At 39.6% G+C, this 23,677-nt stretch overlaps 1 protein-coding gene across 6 annotated transcripts in view; it reads right to left on the minus strand.

The window, feature by feature from the left end:
- CTNNA2 (catenin alpha 2) overlaps positions 1–23,677 on the minus strand; it is a 1,155,573-nt gene that overhangs the window by 293,219 nt on the left and 838,677 nt on the right. The window lies entirely within an intron of this gene.

Raw genomic sequence — 23,677 nt, forward strand, 5'->3', positions numbered from 1 at the left:
AAACTAGTCAAGAGACGAGAAAAATGCTCCCAAAGAGATTTCCTAAGACAGCTGACTGATAAGTGTTGAATGAATCGTATCAACAAAAATACTTGGGGGCTGTGGATGGTGAGATTATGATGGATGCAATGATCCTGGCCATTTTAATGACTGTTTCTATTTCCCCCTCAATTAATCTTTTTTCCCATGATAGTTCTTCCTTCTGTTCTCTCCCATTTCTGCACTCTCATACCTTGGTTTCTTCTCTCTGTATGGCTCATCTCCACATCTACACCACTGGGACAGTGCCTGGCCCATTATGGGTACACAGCAAATGTTTATTATTGCATGAGAATAGCTCGGGATGTTTGAGCTGGAAGAAATCCTGGAGACCACTCGTTTTATAACTGAGATCTAGAGAGGCTAAGAAATTGCAGGATTCACAGTTGGAATCGGCAGTCTGGAATGTTGATGACCTCCCTCTAGACATAATGATGTTTTTACCATGTCTTGCTGCCCCTGTTTATGTTCAAAGCAAACACAGATTCCATTTTCTGTCCATTAGTCACCTTTGCACCAATGTGAGGTTAAATCCACTTACCTGGCTTTTGGCTTCTATAGAGAGCCAACTTCTTTTATCACTAACCATTGGTCAAAGCTATTTTCAAGAAGAAAATCAGGCCCAGCGGGCATGTTTCCTATCTTATTGCTCTGCAGGCTATTCTGCAGAGAGAGAAAAGAAACAAAGTGAAACAAAAGCCAAAAAGGGCCAAACCATTATATAATTGACATAACAGAGTTGCCAAGGATAAAGAGGGATCCAGCAGGAGGACAGTGATTATTTTCAAGAGTGAAATGGACAGGCTAAGAAATGGAATCTTTTTGGAAAAAACAAAGTGAACAATGTGAGTGCGCTATTTACCCAGCAATATAGACTGTGGAAGGCAACTACTTTTTTGGGGTATCACTAATTTAACCTCTGGGCAGTAAAAATTTTTCTACCTAAATAATAATGCTAGTGCTAGTTTAATGTTCATAGAAAACAAGACTTTTAAAATTACGTAAAAGTCCAAAAAAGAAAGAAAAATTTGTTCAATGGTAACAAAAAAAGAAAAGTTAATCATATATAACGGAGCATCTTCGCTGATGAGAAACGGCATTTCCCTGAAACTAAAGTGATAAAGGTTATTTGCCTGAGGCATGAAGATCACTGGAATATCAGTGAGGACTATGTCTGACAGCATGTAGCCAAAACCCCGTAAAAAGTAGCTTAATAAGTATAATGCTTGTTGTTCTTACATAGCAGGAATTTGTTCAGAAGACTAATAGGGCTCATACAGTGACCCAAAGGAGGTGAGTTGGGGTCTCGATCATCGTCAGAATGTAACTCTCATCCTCATCATTGCAAAAGAATTGCTGAGCCTCCAGACATTATGCCCATATTCCAGGCAAGACGGAGAAAAGAGAAGAGCAAAAAGAGCATGCAGACTTTTTATCAGAAAACAGTCTGTCCCAGACAGCCTCTGCTTACATCTCATTGGCCAGAACTATACCATATGGCTTCTCCTAGCAGGAGGAGAGTCTGTAAAGTCAACATTTTTGCTTTTTAGCTGAGAATATTGCCAGTCTGGACAGTGATATTACTAAGGAAAAAAAAAAGAGAGAGAATGGATATGTGGTAGGCATATAAAGATGTCTCCTGCAATTAGGAAAGCTCATTGCCAAACAGACCCCAACTAACACAGAAACTGCAGTGGCTTTTTCATATGATAAACTACCCCTTACCCTCTCCACATCAGTGCCCTGGACATTGGGAGGCAGACAAATAAACACCATGAATCCTACCACTAAGTGTACTCCCTATATAAGGTATTAGAGTGGTTTGGAGGTAAAAGAAACACCCAAGCTTCTCTGTCCACTTTCCCACTTGAAGCAGCAGTCCCTGACCCAGCACCCCTGGCAGCAGATCTCCTGGCACACAACTAAAGCCCTCTGGTAGGTAGCAAGGGTGATCTAGACCCTTACTGCCAGAGTATGTGCCCAGACCAGCAGCTTTAGCACCTGAGTGTGAGAAACACTGATCTAGACTTCACCACTTCCAGAGAACGACTCTATTTATAAGAAAGAAAAAATCTTCCATATGCTTTATTGCAGGCGTCCCCAAACTATGGCCCGTGGGCTGCATGCAGCCCCCTGAGGCCATTTATCTGCCGCCCCGCCGCACTTCAGGAAGGGGCACCTCTTTCATTGGTGGTCAGTGAGAAGAGCACAGTATGTGGCGGCCATCCAAGGGTCTGAGGGACAGTGAACTGGCCCCCTGTGTAAAAAGTTTGGGGATGCCTGCGTTATTGGAAATATATGTCCCTATCATTCTGCACATGATCAAGGCATGTATTCAAATATTTGAACTACAGAAATGCTATCCTCCCTAAGACTTCTCTTCTAAAACTCCCTCAAAACTCCTTATCCCATTTGCTTTCATAATCCTCACAACGCCCGTGATTCTGTGTTTACTTGTACCTTGGTCCCCTCAAAATTCTGTCTCCAGAAATCCACATTACCCTAAAGATGCACTCTGTTTTCAACAGGGAAAATGGAGGCCATATGACTCATGAGCTTTTCTAGTTACGCTTCCAGTGGGTGAGTGATTTGGTTGTGATGTCATTGGACAAAAAGCTTTTCAAATGAAGCACCTTCATTACATCCGCCCCCCTCGTCTCCTCTGTAGTATATCTTCCCATTTTCCCCCACCAACTCCCTCCTACATACACACTCCCTCCTAGAGTTCAATCCCCTGATATTCTCCAGTGATGACATTTTAATTTCGTATGTTTCTTTCAATAAAGTGTTTAGATAGGAGTACTCCTGAAGTTAGAGTGCCACAACTGAAGAAGTGCAAGGGGCTCATTAGTTGAAAGTTAAGAAGAAGCGAGTTCAGAAGAAAGAGGCTCAGTTGTGAGTGGTTAACTGCTTTAATCAAATTCTCAGGGGCAAACTCCGGTTCTCTCATTTGCCTTTATTTGCCCTGGCAACCGCCTCCCTCCTTCAACTCTATTGAGATTCTCTCCTGAAACCTGGAGCACAGAGAGCCTGTGTCAGTGAACAATGCATGTGGAATAAGGTTTTTTCACATTTAAGCAATTTCCTAAATTAGGCTCTTTTGGCAGCTGTATTAATTCAAGCCACTAAGATATTATTTAGTACCTTGCTGCTCCAGGGCACTAAATAATGTCACATTTTCAAAGCATAATGCCATTAGAGTTTATAAAGCACTTTCACCTGGGTTATCTCATTCGATCTTGGCAACAGCTCAGTGCAAAAACTGGAAGTGGTGCAAAATCACTGTTTTGTAATGATATAGATGCTCCTGTTATGAGCTCATGTGGTAAATGTGTTAGAGGCAGAGGTAGGTCTAGAACATCTGTGTCCTATTTGTTCAGAATTATTCTCACAGTGGCATAAAGGAATAGAGTCTCAGTTAAGAGACATGTGATTTTTGGGTTATAGATATTTTTAAAATTTAAATGTATTCAATGTAATTGGACATACAGTAGCTCAATATATTATAGGTTCTAGTAGAAAGGAGAGAATAGTTAACAAGATTCCAACCTGAGTGGTATGTCCATTATTTGACAACAGAAGACAATTTCATCATACTTATCCCAAGCTACCATATAACTCCTTTAAGATAGAAAATGGTAGTAGTTCCTGGGCTGTTTCATTCAGTCTTATATTGTCATGGCAGAATTTTGTCCCTTATTGCTTGAAAATTACCTCCTTTCACATCCCCAGTACCTACTTTGCTATTTTTTTTTTTTTTTGAGACAGAGTCTCGCTCTGTTGCCCAGGCAGGAATGTAATGGCATGATCTTGGCTCACAACAACCTCCACCTCCCGGGTTCAAGCCATTCTCCTGCCTCAGCCTCCTGAGTAGCTGGGATTACAGATGCACACCATCACGCCCAGCTCACTCTTGTATTTTTAGTGGAGATGGGGTTTCATGATGTTGGTCAGGCTGGTTTCAAACTCCCGATCTTGTGATCCACCCACCTTGGCCTCCCTAAGTGCTGAGATTATAGGCATGAGCCACCGTGCCTGGCCATCTACCTTGCTATTTATCAGGGGCCTGAGAATCTAAATGGAGAATCTAAATCTATATCTAAATGGAGGGGAAATGCTAATGATTGATGAGTAAGATAGCTCTGGCCATGATAAAGATGCTCGAGGACCTGAGCATTTCCTGGAACAAGATGTACTAGGTTTCTTGGGGAAGGCATACGCACATCCAAACCTCCTGAACACTCATTTAGGTTTTGTCTTCTCAAGCACTGATACATGTACTGTGCTAATCAATGTAATGAAACTACTTCCCCAGAAGAAACATATTTTTTGGAAATACTTTTTCAAAGTAACCTCTAGATCTGACAAAATTTGTGGGAAATTACAGTGGTGGATCATATACTGTCAGGAAGAACTTAAACGTATTTTCATTGCCTGGTATTCCATGCAATGGAATCAACTGAAGATATATTTGTCTTAAACTCAAATAAATAGCTTTATTAGATGAAGCACATAGTTCTCCTGAGATCTTTTACAGTACTCATTGCCTATCATTTCAAGAAATGGCGTATTTCCACAATCCATTAAATAATAAATCATGCCAGCATTCACTAAACTTGCAAAGTGACAAACCAAGAAAGGATCTTTTGAGGACTGTTCCTTTACAATTGTAAAGAAACTGTTCCTTTACAATTCTTAGAAGCAAAGCATATACTAAAAGATTCCAGAGAAGGACTTCTTACTGCTGATGAAGTGTCCTATCATAACATTTACCTAAAAAAGTACAGTTGTCATTAGACTCATTGCATGAATCAATGACTCCCACTAGCTTTCTAATCACCAAATATAGTTGAGTTTACATGTAATATGAATCTTGACCAGTGGAAATATCAGTTGGGGACATACAGATGACATTACAGAGTAGTAAGGCATTTTCAGTATCCATTACATTAGCCTCAGGCAATAAAAAAATGGCTGAGTTATAGGTCTCAGTGCTCTAGGTAGGTTCAAGACATTGATTCACCAGGAGCACTTTATTATTATTTTTATCATTTTTATTATTGTTGTTATTATCAGCATGCAGATTTTCAGATTAGCTCAGCCTTGACTTATTCATATCAGAGAAATAGGTTTAAATGAAATGACTTTGATGACTAACATATTATATGAAAGCTGGATTGCTACATAGAAGAATATTAAAAACATGACCCATGATTCCAAAATTCTTTCTTGCAGTGGGCACACTGAAGGTGAATCAGGGTTCCACACTAGGAAGACAGACATGAAAGAACAAAAACGTAGCACCCTCTTAGAGGAGCTTCCCCTGTGCCCCTACAAAGAGAGGAAATGTCTGGAAAGGGTCAGTAGTTGTCAACTTTCCCCAACTATACAATTGAGTGACTAATGTGCTGAATGTTGACTAGATGATCAGCTAATTAAGTGCCTAGCACATGGTAAGTGCTCACTTAATATTAACATTAAAATTAGAAAGAATGAGAATCATAGAAAAAAGATAAATGTAGTCCAAACTGGTCTACTAAAGTACTGAGTTTAGCCAGAGCATCATGCCTGTTTTGAAGAAGAAAAATGAGAGCAAAGTATTACACCACGATTTTAGTTATTTTCAAAGTACTGCAGCAACTCTCAAATGTGAAATTAACGCCCCTCTGCTTACCCCCCATGCATGTTAAAGCAAATTAAATTTCATGCCAAATCACCCAGGCAGTTAGCGAGCAGCACAATTTCAATCTGTAGGATTTAAACTGATTGCTCTAAAAATATAATTCACCAATCGGGCAGCATTGAAGTCAAACATGGTCTTCTTTAATCATTTCTCCTGACAAGTTATTTTCCCAGGAATGTGGCCACTGTGAACTGCAGGTTGACTCATCTCATAGAAGTGAGAGGCTTTATTCTCTTCTGCAACCCAGACACAGCAGGGAATAATAAACCGACCTGGTGGAGGCATGGAGTTCTTACCCTGGCTATAGGTAAGCATTACATTTAGGCTCTATTTGACCAGACAACAAAATGCTTCCTAGTTCAAAGAACCACTCTCCCTATGTGGGGAAAGAGGTCACTTTTGACTCCCTATTTTTATCATATTTAATCACATTTGCAACTGGAGGATGTGTGTGTGTGTGTGTGTGTGTGTGTGTGTGTGTGTTTCATTTTTAACTTGAATCTCACTTGCTATAGTAGGAATCTGTTTCTTTTTATTCTTTTATTCTGTTCTCAATGGTTGTAGGAGCATTCTAACAAAACGCATATAAGTGAGGGTTAGAGCTTATTACAAGAAAGAATAATGATCAAACTCATTTGCTTTCTTCAGTTCAGGGTTTAGGTTTATCTAAAGTGTTAGCTTAAACCCTTGCATTATGCCTTATTTGGAGTTGTTTCCAAAACTATTGCCACATGAAAGTTTTTACTAAAGTCCCCTGTTTTGAAAAGTGCAAGTGTTACATTCAAACATCTAGGAGACTTTTGACATGCTTGAGGCTGGTGTTAATATTAACAGAGGATCTCAAATTCCTCAGTTCATGAAAATAGTCATTGAGCTATGGTTATTGGGGCACCGGAGGTGGGTAGGCAGTTATCTTCCAGATATAATCAAGGCAATGCCAGAGTTCAAATCGGCTCCGAGCACTTTACCACATTCATTTCTTTAATTTTCATTAAGATCCGAGGTCGAAAACTATTTTTTCACATTATAAAGTACTGCAAGGTATGGACTCCTAGTCTTGCTTGGGGAGGTTCAGTCAAGGAATAGGAAGATCGCATTCATGTAATCAGGAGAATTCCTTTGCTTTTAACCAGATGGATGAATGTCCTATGTGCCACTTTTTGCAGCAACTGTGTGGCACTTGATCTTCAGCACTGACATATCTAATTGTTTTGCAGTAAGCATACAAAATCTGAACAAATTATTAGGGGGCATCCATCTAAATGATGGTACAGCTTTAAAGAAACTATTTTAGTTTTAACATAGATAATAAGAATGCTATAATAAAATAAAACTTACCATTTCATCTGGAAATCTGTGTAAATGTCCTTGACTGTCAAATGACACAGTTGGCACTGTGGGAATTTAGTGGTCAGGGCCAAAAATTCCAAACTTTCTGTAAAAGCCCAGTAGTCCCTCGTACTGAAAATATATCCACTCAAAAATGCCAAAAGCACACCCCTAGTTCTGAAGCATGATAATTTAAGGAATACTTTCTCTTGCTCTGCAATGATATTTATATTTAAATGATGCTTCTACAGAATTGAAGATCTATTCATACTCCATTGTATTTTAAATATCCTCCTAGAATTTATTGTTGCTGTTAATGAAATATTTTAGAAAATCTTTAATAAATAGATACCATTAAAAATCAGCTTCGATTTTGCTTCTGGACTAGTTATCACAATTCCAAATAAGTTGAAAGAAAACTTCTTAATCAGAAAAGATAATGGAGGAGAGTGGTAGTTCAAAGGGGAAAAGATGAGGGAAGAAAAAATGAACAGGAGAGCCGGGCACGGTGGCTCATGTCTGAATACCGGCAACTCCAGAGGCCAAGGCAGGAGGATGGCTTGAGCCCAAGAGTTTGAGACCAGCTTGAGCAACATAGCAAGACCCCATCTATTTAAATAATTTAATTCATTAAGATGAACAGGAAAAAGGGTAGAATCTAGGGATATAACAAGATACCAGTGAAGACAAAGTGGGAGGCAGTGGAAGTTAGAGAAATTAAGACAAATTGAAGGGAGACCTGGGAAACAGGGAAAGTAGGAAGGTAGGAAGGTCTGCTGCCATGCATTCCACAGAAACGTGGTGATTGTAAGAGGAAATGGTCATCAGAACATGGGGCCAAAAGTCTCCTACCAGGATCTCCTTTCTGGCTTTCCTAGGATTTCAGTATGAAGTTTTATGATGCCAGAATATACCCATCCCCAGTAAACAAATCAACAAAGCTGCCTTTTTTTTTGCTAGCAATCTCAGTGTGAGGCTATGGAGAAACATGAAGCCACTGGGAGAAAAAGGGCTTACAAGCCAAGGTCCTTCTCAGATATACACAAATTCAGTCTCAGAAAAGAATTCACAAGGATATGAAAACAACCAGATGAAAGAATCTGCTTTTTTAGACAGAACAATTCCAGTCTTCATCAGGCAACAGGAACAGGCAGGGACCACAGATGGCATGTTCTGGAAGCTATCATTTAACAAAGTCTCTGCTTTGTTAAGTGCTTTTTATGGTTGGTTATGAAGTGGTCACCAAAAACTCCCAGCAAGTTAATCCATTTGTCCTTTACATTGTACCATCTGCTCCTATATATAATCTGAAATAACCTTTTAGTATTTCTGATAGTAGTGCTTTTTTCTTTCAATTTTTTAGTATATGTGCTGCCGAAGCGAGCACATGCTTTTTCCTTTCTTCTAAAACTTGTCTTTCCTCTATTGCTTCCTTCCAGTCCGACTAGAGTAGCCGCTCTTAGTGAAGTGTCCACCTCTTGAAAAATTCTTTCAAGCTACTCTACTCAGCGTACCTAACAAACATCTCAATACCTGTGCTTTTCAACCACCTTCAATTTCCCTAACTTCTTTGCTTATTTGTTGTAATTTTAAATCAGAACCTAAGGGCATATGCTGTTTACTCAGTGATGGTTAGTGGTCTGGCTTACACAAAATTTCAAAAAGCTACACGTTTTATGCACACACTGTTTAAGGTTACACAAAAATAAACCAGAATTGGTCTTTTCAAAGTTGCTGTTAATGATACGCAGCTAGTTTTTCCAGAAACAGCATGGAGGAAAAGAAAAGCATGGGCTTTAAGAATCAGACAAAGCCTTTTCAAATGCCAGATTCAACCTTTCGCTTCTCCAATGACCAGCTGTGCAATTTAGGCAGTTATTTAACTTTTTGAAATCTCAGCTCTTGCTTCTTCCAGATAAATAGGAATAACTGCTGCATAACATTGGTAAGATCTTTAAATGACAATCTTCAGACCATACTCTTCCCTCTAAAAACATATTAGAAAATTAGATGCAATTAAGCAAATCTTTTGACTAGTCTAGAACAACCATATAAACCAAAGCTATTAATTTTCAAATAAGCAAATAAAATAGAAAAAGTGATAAACTAAAGAGATAACTTACTTGTCTTTGGTGATTAAGAAGACAGCTAACTTATGAGCAGATAAAACAAAAATAAAAACTTGTGGCTGGTAGAAAGCCAGGTAATGAACTGAAAGTCTGTTTCAGAAATTGTCAGCTCTTAACCATTTCACGTGTGCCCGAGATGCATTCTGGTTCTGCTCCAAACTAGAGGCTCTCAAACTCTGCTGCATTTTACAATCACCTGGGAGCTTTGGAAACGCATCATGATCAACCTGAATCTTATATCAATAAAATCAGGCACGCTGGCACGAGGACCCAGGTGTCAATCAGTGTTTTAAAAACTCCCCCAGGTGATCACAATGCACAGCCATGTTTGGGAACCAGGGCTTTAAAAAACTCTTCTGAAAGAAAAGATACTATGCAAATAAATCAGCTGGGGATCTTGTTAAAATAAAGATCCTGATTCACCAGGTGTGGACAGCAGAAACTACCTTCCGAAAAGCTTCTAGGGTATGCTGATGCTACTACTCTAGAACTGCACTTTGAGTGGCAACCTCTAAATCCAGTGTCAACAGCTGAATGTGCACATGGACTGTCAGATACAGTTTGTTGCTTACTTCCATTACGCAGTAAGAGCTCAAAGAACACATGCTTTTCTTAGTATTAGCCCTTCCGCCCCCATGAAAACTTACTGAGAATCTAAGGTGCACTGTGCATTTCAAAACCAAATATAAATGAATTAGGTTGAATTGTTCATGTGACTGCTCCTCTCCCCTGGTGATGACATTTGTGGGCACGTATGTAAAATACAAGCACTCCCTCTGCTAAACCAGCCCAAAGCAAGTTTTCTCAGAAATCTGTATACTTGTCTTGGGGCTTTAGATGAATTTTCTGTTAAATGGCATCAATGAGGACTCAGAGAAATAAAACCATAGAAGGTTGCTTTTTAGCGTAATGTGGGGAAAGTGACCAAGAGTTCACATGAAGGCATAGATTCAACTCATCCCCGTGTCCCATAACTCCGAAGTGAACATTTATGATTTTGAGGCCATTTCCAACAGTAGGTGCCAGACTGGTAGGGGCAGAGTGCTGAATCAGCCACTGCGGTGCTTGCTGATTGCTTTATAGCACAAAGCTTGGTTTATCTCTAGCAGGAAATATGAGTCCACCGATAGCAAAGACTATTTACTGTATCAGCTTCTCTGCAGCCTTTAATCAAGCCAGATCCCAGCATGTAAGTCCAGATCTTCAAACCTTTCTAGCGGAAGCACAGTCACCCATAAATCCTTAATTCACAGAGGCCATTTTCCTTAAGAAGTGCTGAGGGCAAAATTCTGCTGTTTTAGAACTTCTCAGCAACAAATGTGCCATTGTGTTTAACACATAGGGGTACCTACTTAGGGGATGAGTACAGAATTTTAAATTGGAAAGGCAGAAATTAACATAATTTCATTCTTAGATGTTTACATAAACCTCTTTCAAACATGATCCTGTAGGCATTTCCCTTTTAAGGTTTGTGATGTATAGATAAATACTATGGGAATAGAGAAGGGGAGCTTTGGAAACCCATCATGACCAAATTGAACCCCATATGAATAAAATCAGGCACTCTGATGCTGAGAGAAAGGGAAAGGGAAGAACTTGAGGAGTATGAGCAGAAAGCTACAAAGGTGATATAATTTGGATATTTTTCCACCCTGCCCCCTCACATCAATTTCATGCTGAATTGTAATTCCCAATGTTGGAGGATGGACCTGGTGGAAGGTATTTGGTTCATGAAGGCAGATCCTTCATGAATGGCTTGGGCCATCCCCATTGTGGTAAGTGAGATCACACTGAGTTTGCATGAGATCTGGTCATTTGAAAGTGGGTGGCACCTCTCCCCAGCCACTCTCTTACTCTTGCTGCCTCCCAGCTCACCTTCCACAATGAGTAAAATCTTCCTAGGGCCTTCCCAGAGGCAGAAGCCACAGCCATGCTTCCTGTACAGCCTGCAGAACCATGAGCCAAGTAAGCCTCTTTTCTTATAAATTACCCACTCACAGGTGTTTCTTTATAGCAATGCAAGAATGGCCTAATACTAAAGAGTTCAAAATTAATTTTCTCCCTTGTAAAATTATGCTAGCAAAACTAAGTCCTCAAACAAAATAAACAGATCTTAATTCCTGTAGTTCCGTTAACTGGTTCAAAAAAAAACTGTGATTAGAAATGAGTTCCAGTTTTATTTTTCTTATAAATAATTGCAAGAAAATGGTAAATTTATTTTCTCCTTGTGACCTTTATCCTCAATATGCAGGCCAGCATAATTTAAGCAGTAGCAATCATCCAACAGACAATAGTAGAGTTTGGCTTTATACTTTGCCCCTTCCTCTAAGCCACCCATGATTAACCAGGAGTTCTTGAGTATGGGAAATGTCCCTGGAAAAATTTAAGGGATATATTAGTTTTAGAATTTTAGTACAAATTACGTGGTATAACTTCTCTAAAAAAAAAAGTTTTCATCAATTTCCTCAAATTTTTAAATAACCCATGGGTGTGGAAATTAGAAAAGATTAAGAACTATTCAGTCATTCATACAATTTTTAAAAAAATTAGTCCCTACTATGCATTAGGCACTCTTCTGAGTACGGATGATATAGCAATTAACAAAACATACTAATATTCCTGTCTCCCAGAAGCTTACATTTTCCTGCAAGGATGCAAACAATTAATAAAATAAGTAAAATAGATAGCATGCCAGATGATAAATGATACAGAGAAAATAAAGCAGAGATAAAAGCCAAGGCTTGGGAATTGTGATTTAAAATAGTATGGACAAGGAAGGTCTTAAGCAGTAGGTGCCATCTGACCAAAGACTGAGGGGCTAGGGAAACAAGCCATGAACATACATGGGGCAACAGCCTTCCAGACAGAAGGACCCGCAGATGTCGATGGCTCTGAAGCAGGAACATACCTGGCATGTGCTGAGAATGGCAAGGGGGCTAGTGTGCCAGGAGCTGAATAAAGAAGAGAACTGGAAAATAACATCTGTGAGATACAGGGGAGGGGGCCACAGGTGTGGCAGCTATAGACCACTGTAATGATTTTGGCAAACCACTGGAGGGTTTCGAGAAGCACGATGATTCATTCTGACTTAGATTTTCTGAGGATCACTCTGGCTCTTGTGTTGAGAACAGCCAGAAGGAGGGTAGCAAAGGCTAAAATAGGAAGAACCATTAGGAAGCACCTGTAAAAATTCTGATGAGAAATGATGGAGATTTAGTTGTGACAGGAGGTGGTGAGAAGCAGTTAGTACTCAGATCTGTTTTAGTGTAGAGGCAACAGACTTTGCTAATAGATTACACATCAAATATGAGAGGAAGACGGGACTCCGAGCTTTTTGGGATACAACACTAGGATGATAGAATTGCCTTTGATGGACTTGAGAAGAGCAAGATACAGAGGGCTGATCAATAATTTAGCTTTGGAGGTTGGGTGTTGTGGCTCCCACCTGTAATCTCAGCATTTTGTGAGGCCAAGGAGGGAGAATCACTTGAGTTTAGGAGTTCAAGACCAACCTGGACAACATGGAGAAACCCCGTATCTACAAAAAATATAAAAAGTTAGCTGAATGTCGTGGCACAGGGCTGTGGTCCCAGCTACTTGGGAGCATTATAACCTGTGCTAGGGCAAGAGGGTAACCTGTGCCTGGGAGTTTGAGGCTGTAATGAGCCATGATCAAGCCACTGCACTCCAACCTGGGTGGCAGAGTGAGACTGAGGGAAGACATTTGGTAATGTTAAGATTGAGACATCAATAAAATTACCATGTGTTGACATTTTGTAGGTAGTTATATATAGGGATCTGAAGTTCAGCAGGTAAGTTTGAATTAAAGATATAAATTTTTGAGTAAGCAACAAAAAGATGATATTTAAAGCCTGACTTTGGATAAGACCACTAAGGGGGTGGGTGTACATCTAAGAAAAAGTCCAAAGACTAAGGTACAAAGCACTCCAGAATTAAGAGATCAGGGAGATGAGAAGGACCCAATAAGGACTGAAAAAAAGAGATCTGTGAAGGAGAAAATCAGGAGCTTGTGAGTTCTGGAAACCAATCGAAAGAAGTGTTTCAAGAAGAAATGGATCAAGTGTGCCCAAGCTACTGATAGTGAGTAAGAGGTGGATTAAGAGTCCTCCACTGGATTCACGACCTTCACAAGAGTAGGCTGGAACAGAGTGCAGGTACTAAAAGCCTGATTGGAGAGGCCTCAAGAGAGAATGAGTGAAGGAAAATACTGGAATAGCTCTTCCCTTAAGAAGTTGTGTTACCAAAGGAATAAAGGAATGGGGAAATAGCTAGAGGGGAACTGAAGTCAAGTGTTCATAAACATAAACATTTAAATGCACACACACACACACACACACACACACACGTGTGTGTGTGTGTGTGTGTGCATTTAAACGTTTATGTGCTGTTAGAAATGACCCCAAGAATATTGTTTAGGTTTCTTACAGACCTTACCCATCTTCTTTTCTTTCTATTTTTGACTGATTTATTTTTAGCCAAAGTACCAATTGCCAAAGAAAAAACATCACTCCTTACATTTTTAGTAATTCCTTTCATTGGTTCAAAAGGATCGTGATCAGAAATGGGTTCCAGTCCTATTTTTTTATATAAATAATTGTGTGAAAATGGTAAGTTTGTTTTTTCCTTGTGCCCTTTATGCTGAATTTGCAGGCCAAGACGATCAAAGAAATGGTAACACAAATACATTTCTTGGCAGTCGATAAAGTGTGTTCTAGAAGTAAGTGACACAAAACCAGTGGATAATCAAACTTCCCAATTATATAATCATTTTCATTTTTTTTTCTCTGCAAGCTTGGAACATTGGAGATTTTTTACATGGTTGTTTATCAAAAGTCACCAGATGTAAAATGACAAAGTCAATCAAAGGGACATATGTAACCTTCAGTTAATACATAGATGATCTTAAGAGAACATCTATTCTTGCCTCATTACAATGGATTCCTCTAATTAAAATTTAAGTTTAGCTAGGCCAAAAGAGTATAAAAAAATTATAAACCCTAGAAGGTGATGTAGTGTTATGGATTGAATTCTGTCTCTCCAAAGGATGTTTAAGTCATAACCTCTGGTAACTGTGAATGTGACTGCATTTGAAAATCGTGTCTTTGCAGATGATCAAGTTAAGATGAGGTCATTAGATGTGTCCTAATCCAATGTAACTGTTTCTTTATAAAAAAGGGAATATTTAGACATGGAGACAGAACATAGAGAAGGAGCACTGTGTGAAGACACAGGGAGATCACCATCTACAAGTCAAGGAACATTTGAGGACACCAGAAACTAGGAGAGAAGAATAGCACAGACTCTCCCTCACAACCTTCAGAAGGAAACTAATCTACTAATATCTTGATCTTGGACCTCTATCCTCCTGAACTGTGACACAATAAATTTCTATTGTTTAAGTCACTCAATCTGTAGTATTTTGTTCCGGTACTCCATAGAAAATAAATACACTTAGTAAATTTAGTAAATAGAATTCAGGTCTTTGTTAAAACATTAAATGAGTAAACAAAAAACATACAAACAAAAAACTGGCATTCTGCATTTTTTTCATAATTTGAATTTTATATGAAAAGAAATATGAAAAAAATTTTAGGTGGCAGTTGATTATTCTAGTGCATTAAGTATTGTATTTGCCTCGAAAGAGACTATTTATATAATCAGGGGAAAATAAAACTCTCCAAATACAATTTATTATTGTAATTTGTATGTTAATTTCAGGATGACCATGACTGCCTGCTCCCTGGCAAAGCCAATCTGACAACACTGTCAATTAGCTCTTACAGCAGCAGCATTGTTTATTTACAAGGAGAACTGACTTCAAGTTCCAGTTCACCAAGTTCATCAGAGGGCAAATGAGAATTGCAGTGCTTGGAGACTTAATTTTAGATGTACTTATGTGTTGTCTGGATGGCCCAACTCCAGGTGATACTATTTGCTGATTTTTCTAAACATCTTTATTTAGATGCAATGCACATGCTATAAAATTCACTCAAAGCATACAATTTAATGAGTTCACAGTTGTGCAACCATCAGCACTCTCTACGTGTAGACACTTTTATCTTCCCTAAAATAAATTGATTCCCCACTACCAATCATTTCCCATTCCCTCTACCCTTTCCTCTAGCCACAGGCAGTCACTAATCTACTTTCCGTCTCTAGATTTGCCTATTCTGGATATGAAATATAAATGAAATCGTACAATATACTGTTTTTTGTGACTATCTTCTTTTATTTAGCTTAATATTTTGTTATTGTTGTTTTGTTTTTTTGAGAAGGAGTTTAACTGTTGTTGCTGGAGTGCAATGGCTAGATCTCGGCTTAATATAATCTCTGCCTTCCAGGGTCAATCGATTCTCCTGCCTCAGCCTACTGAGTAGCTGGGATTACAGGTATGCACCACCATGCCCAGCTAGTTTTTTATTTTTACTAGAGAAGGTGTTTCTCCATGTTTGTCAGGCTGGTCTTGAACTCCCAACCTCAGGTGATCTGCCCACCTTGGCCTCCCAAAGTGCTGGGATTACAAGCATGAGTCATAATGTTTTTAAGGCTCATCTGATTTATAGCATGCATCAGTACTTTATTTTTTTAAATTGCTGAATCATATTCCATTGCATGGCTATACCATATTTTGCTTACATATTCATCAGGCAGTAGAAGTTTGTGTTGTTTACAATTTTTGGTTGTTGTGAATAATGCTATATGAACATTCATGTGCAAATTTGTGTGTGGATGTATGCTTTCCTATCTCTTGGATCATATCTAGAAGTGGAATTACTAGATCATATGATAATCCTATATTTAGCAACTTGAGAAACTACCTATTTTCCAAAGTAGCTGCATCATTTCACATTCCCATCAGCAGTGAGTGAGGGTTCTAATTTCTCCATATCCTCTCCAACACTTGTTATTGTCCATCTTTTTTTTTTAAATTATAGCCATTCTAGTGGATGTGAAGTTGTATATCACTGTGTCTTTGTCATTTTCCCAATAGGTAATGATGTTGAGCATATATTCCTGTGCTTATTAACCATTTGCATGTCTTCCTGAATACATGTCTATTCAAATCTGTGGTATAATAAAAAAAAAATTTAGTCTTCATCCTTTGTTCCTGTCACACAGCTTCTAAAATGCTTGGAAGCTTTAGAGTTATGAGCATCTTTTCTATATTAATGAGATAACTGGTGGTCTCTAGATAGCTTCAGCATGGGAACTGTTAGCCAAAAAGACCAAACCATGATTAAAGGGATGCAAATTTCAGGCCCTCTATCCTGACCTCTGGGGAGGAGGGAGTAGCTGGAGCTTGAGTGGCCAGTGATTTAACAAATCCCACCTATATGATGAAACCTCCATTTAAAAAAGCCTCTAAACATAAAGGTTCAGAGAGCTTCCAAGTTGTTTTCCAAACACATCCACATGCTGGGGGAGGTGCACCCCAACTCCACAGGGACGGAAGATCCTGTAGTCAGGACTCTTCTGGACCTTGCCCTATGAACTCCTTCATTTGGCTGTTTGTTCATGTCCTTTATAATAAACTGGTAAATGTAAGTAAAATGCCTTCTTGACTTCTATGAGCCTTTCTAGTTAATTACTGAGTCCGAGGTGGGGGTGATGAGAACCCCCATCTTATAGCCAGTTGGTCAGAAGTACAGGTGGGCCAGGATTTGAGATTGGAGTGTAACATGGGGGCACTGTTGTGGAACTGAGACCTTTAACTCATGAGATCTCATGCTAGCTCGAGGAGGATAATGTCAGAATTGAATGGAATTTTTAGACCAACCAAAAACCTCAAATATTTATAACTTTTTTCCCAAAGCCTGTATATAATTGTCAACAGAACTAATCAAATAAGTTCTATGTCCTATACAAGAGATAGAGTAAGACTCTAAGTCTGTGGCCTGGAAACCTTGATGTGATTATAATTGTATGGCTAAAGGGCTGTATGTCACCTGGTACATTCAACTAGCCTCTTTCATGAGAGGTAAAATGGGAAGAGACTCAATTCTTCCCAATCTAGTAGAAAATTATGAAGATTAAAGAAACATATGAATGTGAAAACTTTTTGAAAAGTGAACCATTATAAGAGGGTATTCACAGCAATCAAAACTTTGCCAAAGGCCTCTCTTAAAGCCACAAACTTGAAGACAGCAAAGGCCATGAGAAAACTCACTGAAAGTTACCAGTTGGTTGATGCTTCTCTACAGGGTTCAGACAGATGAGTGAGTTCAAGGCAGTTCCTTTGCTAAGAGATGCAATTGTAGAACCAGGCTTGCAAATTACTGGCTGTACTGACCTATCTGTAGGACTGCTCCATAGATTATAGTTATTATCCATGTCCCTAAAGAATCTAGGAAGTACTGACAGGAATAGCCTGACTTTAAGTGATAAAGATTGCATGAGATAGATTAAGCCTTGTCAGTAAAAAGAAGAAAAAATAAATCTTACTGATTTTCTTTTCAATTACTTGTATGTTTGATGAAAACACAGCATATACTTTGTAAGCACAATAGCCAACATTGTTAAGGGGCTACATGAATTACTTGGTGGTGTTCCAATGTAAAGGTATCATTCTTAGATTAAAATGTCTGGGAAAAGGAGTCACTTGCTTACAAAAAGCATCAAGATCAAATATCTTTGAGCTACTACAACCCAAATAATCGCCCCTAGTTCAAAGTCATGTGTCATCTGATTCCTTTGGTTATACCTGGACCTGACTGTTAATAAATGGTTTGTTCCTTACTCTTTACTCTCATGCCCTTATTAAGATGGTGAATTCATTGGCCACCTTGAAGACGAGGTCTTGCCTTAGTCTTCTTTTGAGTCTCCAGTAGCACCAAACCCATAGTAGCTATTTAATCAGTAGGGGATGACTAGTTCAAGATGCAATATGCAACCTATATTCTTGAGGAACCTGCAATTTCTAATTTCACCCTGGAAGAGGTATTTCTAGTTCTCTCTGCATAGCTGGGATAAGATTTGTCAGGGTATTTATCTTACACAGAAAGTATTTGCAGAGTTGGGTTATGATTCTCTTTTTTTCTTCTATGATTGAGTTTATAAAAATGCCCTCCCTAAACCAAACCTATCTCCAATAGAAATCAAATATTGTATCTGCTGAAAGTTTTGGCACAGATCTCATTAACACCTTTCTATTTCAGTGCCATAAACCACCTAGATGCAACTCAAACATAAATCATAGTTTGGGGATGACTATCTGGCTATAAAATATTTTATTCCTTGCAAAAGAGAGTTGATTATTGAAACTCCATGGATGGGTGTGATACACATACGCACATACATGTTATATTATTAGTGAAAGTGGTTTGTTTTTGTAGATGTTAAAAAAAAATCTACCATATGTCAGCCTAAGCACTCCTTGTATACACACTTCCATGGAGATTCATCTCTTCAGCTACTGGCCAATAGAGAGCAAATACCACTCATTGTGCCATTCTGGTATGAAGTACAGTGAAGTAGACTCATCAGAAATACACTAAAAATAGCCAGCTCTGATTGTAATCAGGGATAGAAAATGTGCATTCCTGTTCATCTTAATGTGCTGTTTCATTTTTAAATTGGTTCCTTTGTTGTTTTCATGTCTTTTGCTCCTGGCCTATCCAAAAGCTCTAGAGTCTCCCTATCCTGCCTGGTGATTGGAATTCTAATCACAAGCTTAGCTCTCTCACATCATTAGGAAAACTACCAGGACTGCAGTAAGTTGGCACCATTCGCTTTCTTCTGTATGTTAATCACTTAGAGGTTTTTATTAGGGCATTTGGACTGGCTTTGGCGAAAACAAAAAGAGTGTAGCTTCTTCACCAGTCAGCGGTGGAGGCAGCTCTCCAGAGCTGACCATGCTCAGGTGCCAAGAGAGAAAGCCTAAATGTATGCCTTGTGAATGCAGGGTCAGCATTGAAGGACTCGCACCTAACCCAACTGTTAGCATGTTCCCACGGTGCTCCCATAGCCAGCAACTTGATTTTATTTGTACTGCTCTCCCATTCCTCATTTTGGACCATCTGCTTTGGCTGAAGGCCCAGCTGTTACTGAAATGTTCTGTTTTCTCAAAAACGGTCTTCTGGAGCTCCTACAGAAAAGACTTCCAGAATATTCCATCTTTTAATCCTTTCTCCCCTCCCATTCTCTGCTTTAAAAGCAAAAACAGGCCAGGTGTGGTGGCTAATGCCCATCATCTCAACACTTTGGGAAGCCAAGGCAGGCGGATCACCTAAGCTCAGAAGTTGGAGACCAGCCTGGCCAACATGGCGAAATCCCGGCTCTACTACAAATGTAAAAATTAGCTGGGCGTGGTAGCATGTTCCTGTAGTCCCAGATACTTGGGAGGCTGAGGCATATGAATCGCTTGAACCCAAGAGGCAGAGGTTGCAATGAGCCAAAATTGTGCCACTGCAGTCTAGCCTGGGCAACAGAGCAACACTCTGTCTCCAAAACGAAAACAAAAACAAACAAAATAACAAAGTAAAATACATTCTGATTTTACTGCTGTCCATAAACTCTGCTCTAGGAAGCCACCTGGGGAGCCGGCTTTGGCAGCTTTGGCCTTGCTACTATCCTCTCAACTAGCTGACTTCCCGTGGTGGGGTCAATTTGCTTACTATAAGGGGCTGCAGCAAGTCCTTCTATGACTTGTCTCTACCTTTTGACATAAAACATTGGCAGTGAAGGTGCTTGAAGTGTCTTCCAGTTGTTGGGAGCAGCATTCCCCAGGGAGAGTCCATCATGCCTACTAGAGCTAGTACTGAACCACTAGTTACCCACAGCTTTATCTATGAGAAGTCAGTTGTTTTTGACTCCTTGGTACAATCAGTTGTGTGTGTGTGTGTGTGTGTGTGTGTGTGTGTGTGCGCGTGCACTCACACACCCTGCAGCATGTGTGGGAAAGGAGCTTGTGAAGGGAGCGTGGAGTATCGTTCTTTAGCATCTGCCTCTCAAAACAGCTCTAGCTTTTCTGATTAGTTTCCATAGGAGCAAAAAAGGAAAAAAAAAAAAAGGTGGTAGGGGGTGACTGTAGTCAAATAGAGCATTCCTACAGCAGAAGCAAAAGAGATTGTGACTTTTTCTTGTCTCATTTTCTCTTTTTTTTTGTTTGTTTTGAGACAGAGTCTCACTCTGTCACCCAGGCTGGAGTGCAATGGCGCAATCTTGGCTCACTGCAATCTTTGCCTCCTGAGTTAAGTGATTCTCCCACCTCAGCCTCCCAAGTAGCTGGGAATACAGGTGCATGCCACCACACCTGGCTAATTTTTTGTATTTTTAGTAGAGACAGGGTGTCACCGTGTTAGCCAGGATGGTCTCAATCTCCTGACCTTGCGATCTGCCTGCCTCAGCCTCCCAAAGTGCTGGGATTACAGGGGTGAGCCCCCACGCCTGGCTCTGTCCCATTTGCTTATGCTCACACCCCACCCAGTTGGAAATTTCCAGGTAACTTGCCTTTTTGAGATGCAGAGTGTGGAGACGGAGGAGTGAGGAGGCCCAGGTCTATAATGGGCTGGAAACAATGCTTCATTTTCTATAAAGTTCTGTGTCCCTCATGCATCCCCTTTGAATACCTCCACTTCTCTCCCACATGAGTGCATTTCTTTGACTTTGAGACTTCATCTTTCATGAATTAAAACTTGCATAAAGTCACTTCTTAAGTATTTGAACACAGCTTTTTAAAACAGAACCTGCTTTTAAAGCTATAGTCTAATGTTACACAAATCTGTTTCCTGTGGAAATGTTTTCTATATAAGAAAGTACATTTCAACAGCAAACAACTTTAAGATGATTGTTTAAGTAAAATGTGGCATGTTTTGAAATTTTTAAAATGGAAAACTCAAAGTACTTTATAGGGGTTTGAGATACATAGATGCAAGCATTTATCAAAACTCACTCACTGTGTGTAAGTTTTTCCTAAAAAGATAAGCAAATATGAAATGTGAGATAATAATCCTCATGTTTAAGTACATAGAGGTGAAGGGTGTTAATGCCTTCAACTCCTTTAAAATGCTTCAAAAATAGGATGGATAGATAACCTGATAAAGCAAATATAGCAAAATGGTAATCGTAAAATTGAGGGGCTGGGTTGTCACAATCTAAATGCTTATGTCCTCCTAAATTCATATGTTAAAACCCAATCCCCAGTGTGAGGGTACTTGGAGATGAGGCCTTGTGAAGTGACAGAATGAGTATCCTTATAAAAGGGGCCCCAAAGAGCTGCTTTGCCCCTTTCACCTTGTGAGACTATGGTGAGAAGGTGCCATCTATGAGGAACGAACTCTCAGCAGACACTGAAGCTGCTGGATCCCTAATATTGGACTTCCTGACTTCAGAACCTTCAGAAATAAATTTCTATTGCTTTTAAGTCAGTCTGTCCAAGGTACTCTGTTATAGCAGCCCAAATGAACTAAGACATGAGTACATGGGTGTTCACTGTATAATTTCTTCAATTTTTTGGCATGTTAAAAGGTTTTCATAGTAAAATGCAGGTATGGAAGGGAAGACACAGCATTTGGAATTGCGAGAGTTCAGTCATGGTCCCGGTGTGGCATGAACAAGCTGTACGATGCGGTCAACTCTGAACTTTTCTGGGTTTTGGTTTTCCTATCTACAAAATTAGAATCTCAAATGCATTTTTGTATCTAATAATCTATTATTTTCAGAAACAAACATGGATCAAATGGTCAGAAGTCTTCATAGGAATTTGGGGCTTTCATTTACTGAATTTATATAGTCTAAAGGAAACATTGAAAATGTTGTTATTCAACATTTTACCAATTGGAGAGCTTTAATGTGCCTTTCTGATTGTATCATCTCTCCCAGTGCAAACTTCTCATCTGATGCCAAGTACTGATGCCAGAAACACAGTGGGCAGGAATAACCTCTCCCAGACCAATTGGTCTGGAAAACTTGAGAAAAAATAATTAGATTGCTGTCCTATGGTGCTCTAATCAAACTATTTTTATGTGATTGTACACTGCACTGTACTTTCAGACCCCACAGCCCTGTGGTCCGACACCCAGGCAGAGTGGGAGCCACCTATAGGATAAGGCATTTGGGGCCAATCTGAAAGTAGGCCTTCCTCCTCACTTGTTTCTTACCCCAAACCATATTCTCCATTCCTAGTTCAAAATGTCTGCGATTATGAGATGATCATTTGACTGGAGGCTCTATTTCTTATTAAAAATGCAACTACTCAGCCAGGCATGCTGGCTCATACCTGTAATCCCAGCACTTTGGGAAGTTGAGGCCGCCAGATCACAAGGTCAGGAGTTCGAGACCAGCGTGGCCAATATGGTGAAACGCTGTCTCTCCAAAAATACAAAAAAAATTAGCTGGGTGTGGTGTGGTGGCACACGCCTGTAATCCCAGCTACTCAGGAGGCTGAGGCAGAAGAATTGCTTGAACTCGGGAGGGGGAGGTTACAGAAAGCCAAGATCATACCACCGCACTCCAACCTAAGTGACAGAGCAAGACTCCATCTCAAAAAAAAAAAATGCAACTACTTCTGGAGTGGGTAACACACTGAATTGTAGCAGCCATTTACATCACATTGTTAAGAACCTCCAAATCCTTTCCAGTTGGCACTTAGTAGTGAGAAGACAGGAGGGGCTCTAGTGAAAGTTTTCTCCCTGTCTACGATACTCTTTCCCTAACCTCATACTGTAACTATAACTCATCCTTTAAGCTGAGATGGAACCTTATATGCAAAGCATCCTTGATTAACCCATCTGAAAGTCATCTCGCTTTCACTGTATTCCTTTCTTTCTTAATTCATTCAACCAGCTAAAGTCTTTTGAGCACCTATAACTTATTGGGAACTGCTCTATGTTCTGTGGTTGCAGTGGGAAACAAGACAAATGTGGTCCTTGCCATTGAGGGAATAATATTCTCAAGTGCTAATCTGGGACTTCCCTGGTTTTAGCACTGAAAGTCTCATGTTCTTGCAACTCCTTGGGTCCTGGGCAGACCAAGAAGATTGGTCACGCTAGTTGGATACATAAACAGTTACATCCGTTGCAATGCAATTATAATTACTAGAAAAAGCGAAGGTACTCTGTATATAAAGAAAGGATTTCACTTACCCTGTGAAGTCAGAAAAGCTGAGATGTAAATAAGGGCAACACAATCCCAGATAAGGAAAAATGTCACATTCAAAGACTGATGTTAGAAAGAGTTTGGCATATCTGAGAACTGTAGGGTGACTTTATACCTTGGTTTGCCTGGGACTGCCTGGTTATAGCCTGTTGCCATGGCATCATTATTAATAGTGCCTCCTTTCATTCTCACAAGTGTCTTGTTTTTGAAAACTGAATTCTATATTCACCTACAAAAACTGTAAGATGGCCACATGGCTAGAAGAAAGGGACTGAGGGGAAAGTCACGAAAAGGAGGGTCTGAAGTCTCAAAAAGCTGATTGTTCAAGGTCTCAAGAGATATGCCAAGATCCGGGATATTTTCATAAGAAACATGGGAAAAG

Source organism: Saimiri boliviensis, chromosome 1, assembly GCF_048565385.1.
Source record: "Saimiri boliviensis isolate mSaiBol1 chromosome 1, mSaiBol1.pri, whole genome shotgun sequence".
In the NCBI taxonomy this organism is placed as follows: domain Eukaryota; kingdom Metazoa; phylum Chordata; class Mammalia; order Primates; family Cebidae; genus Saimiri; species Saimiri boliviensis.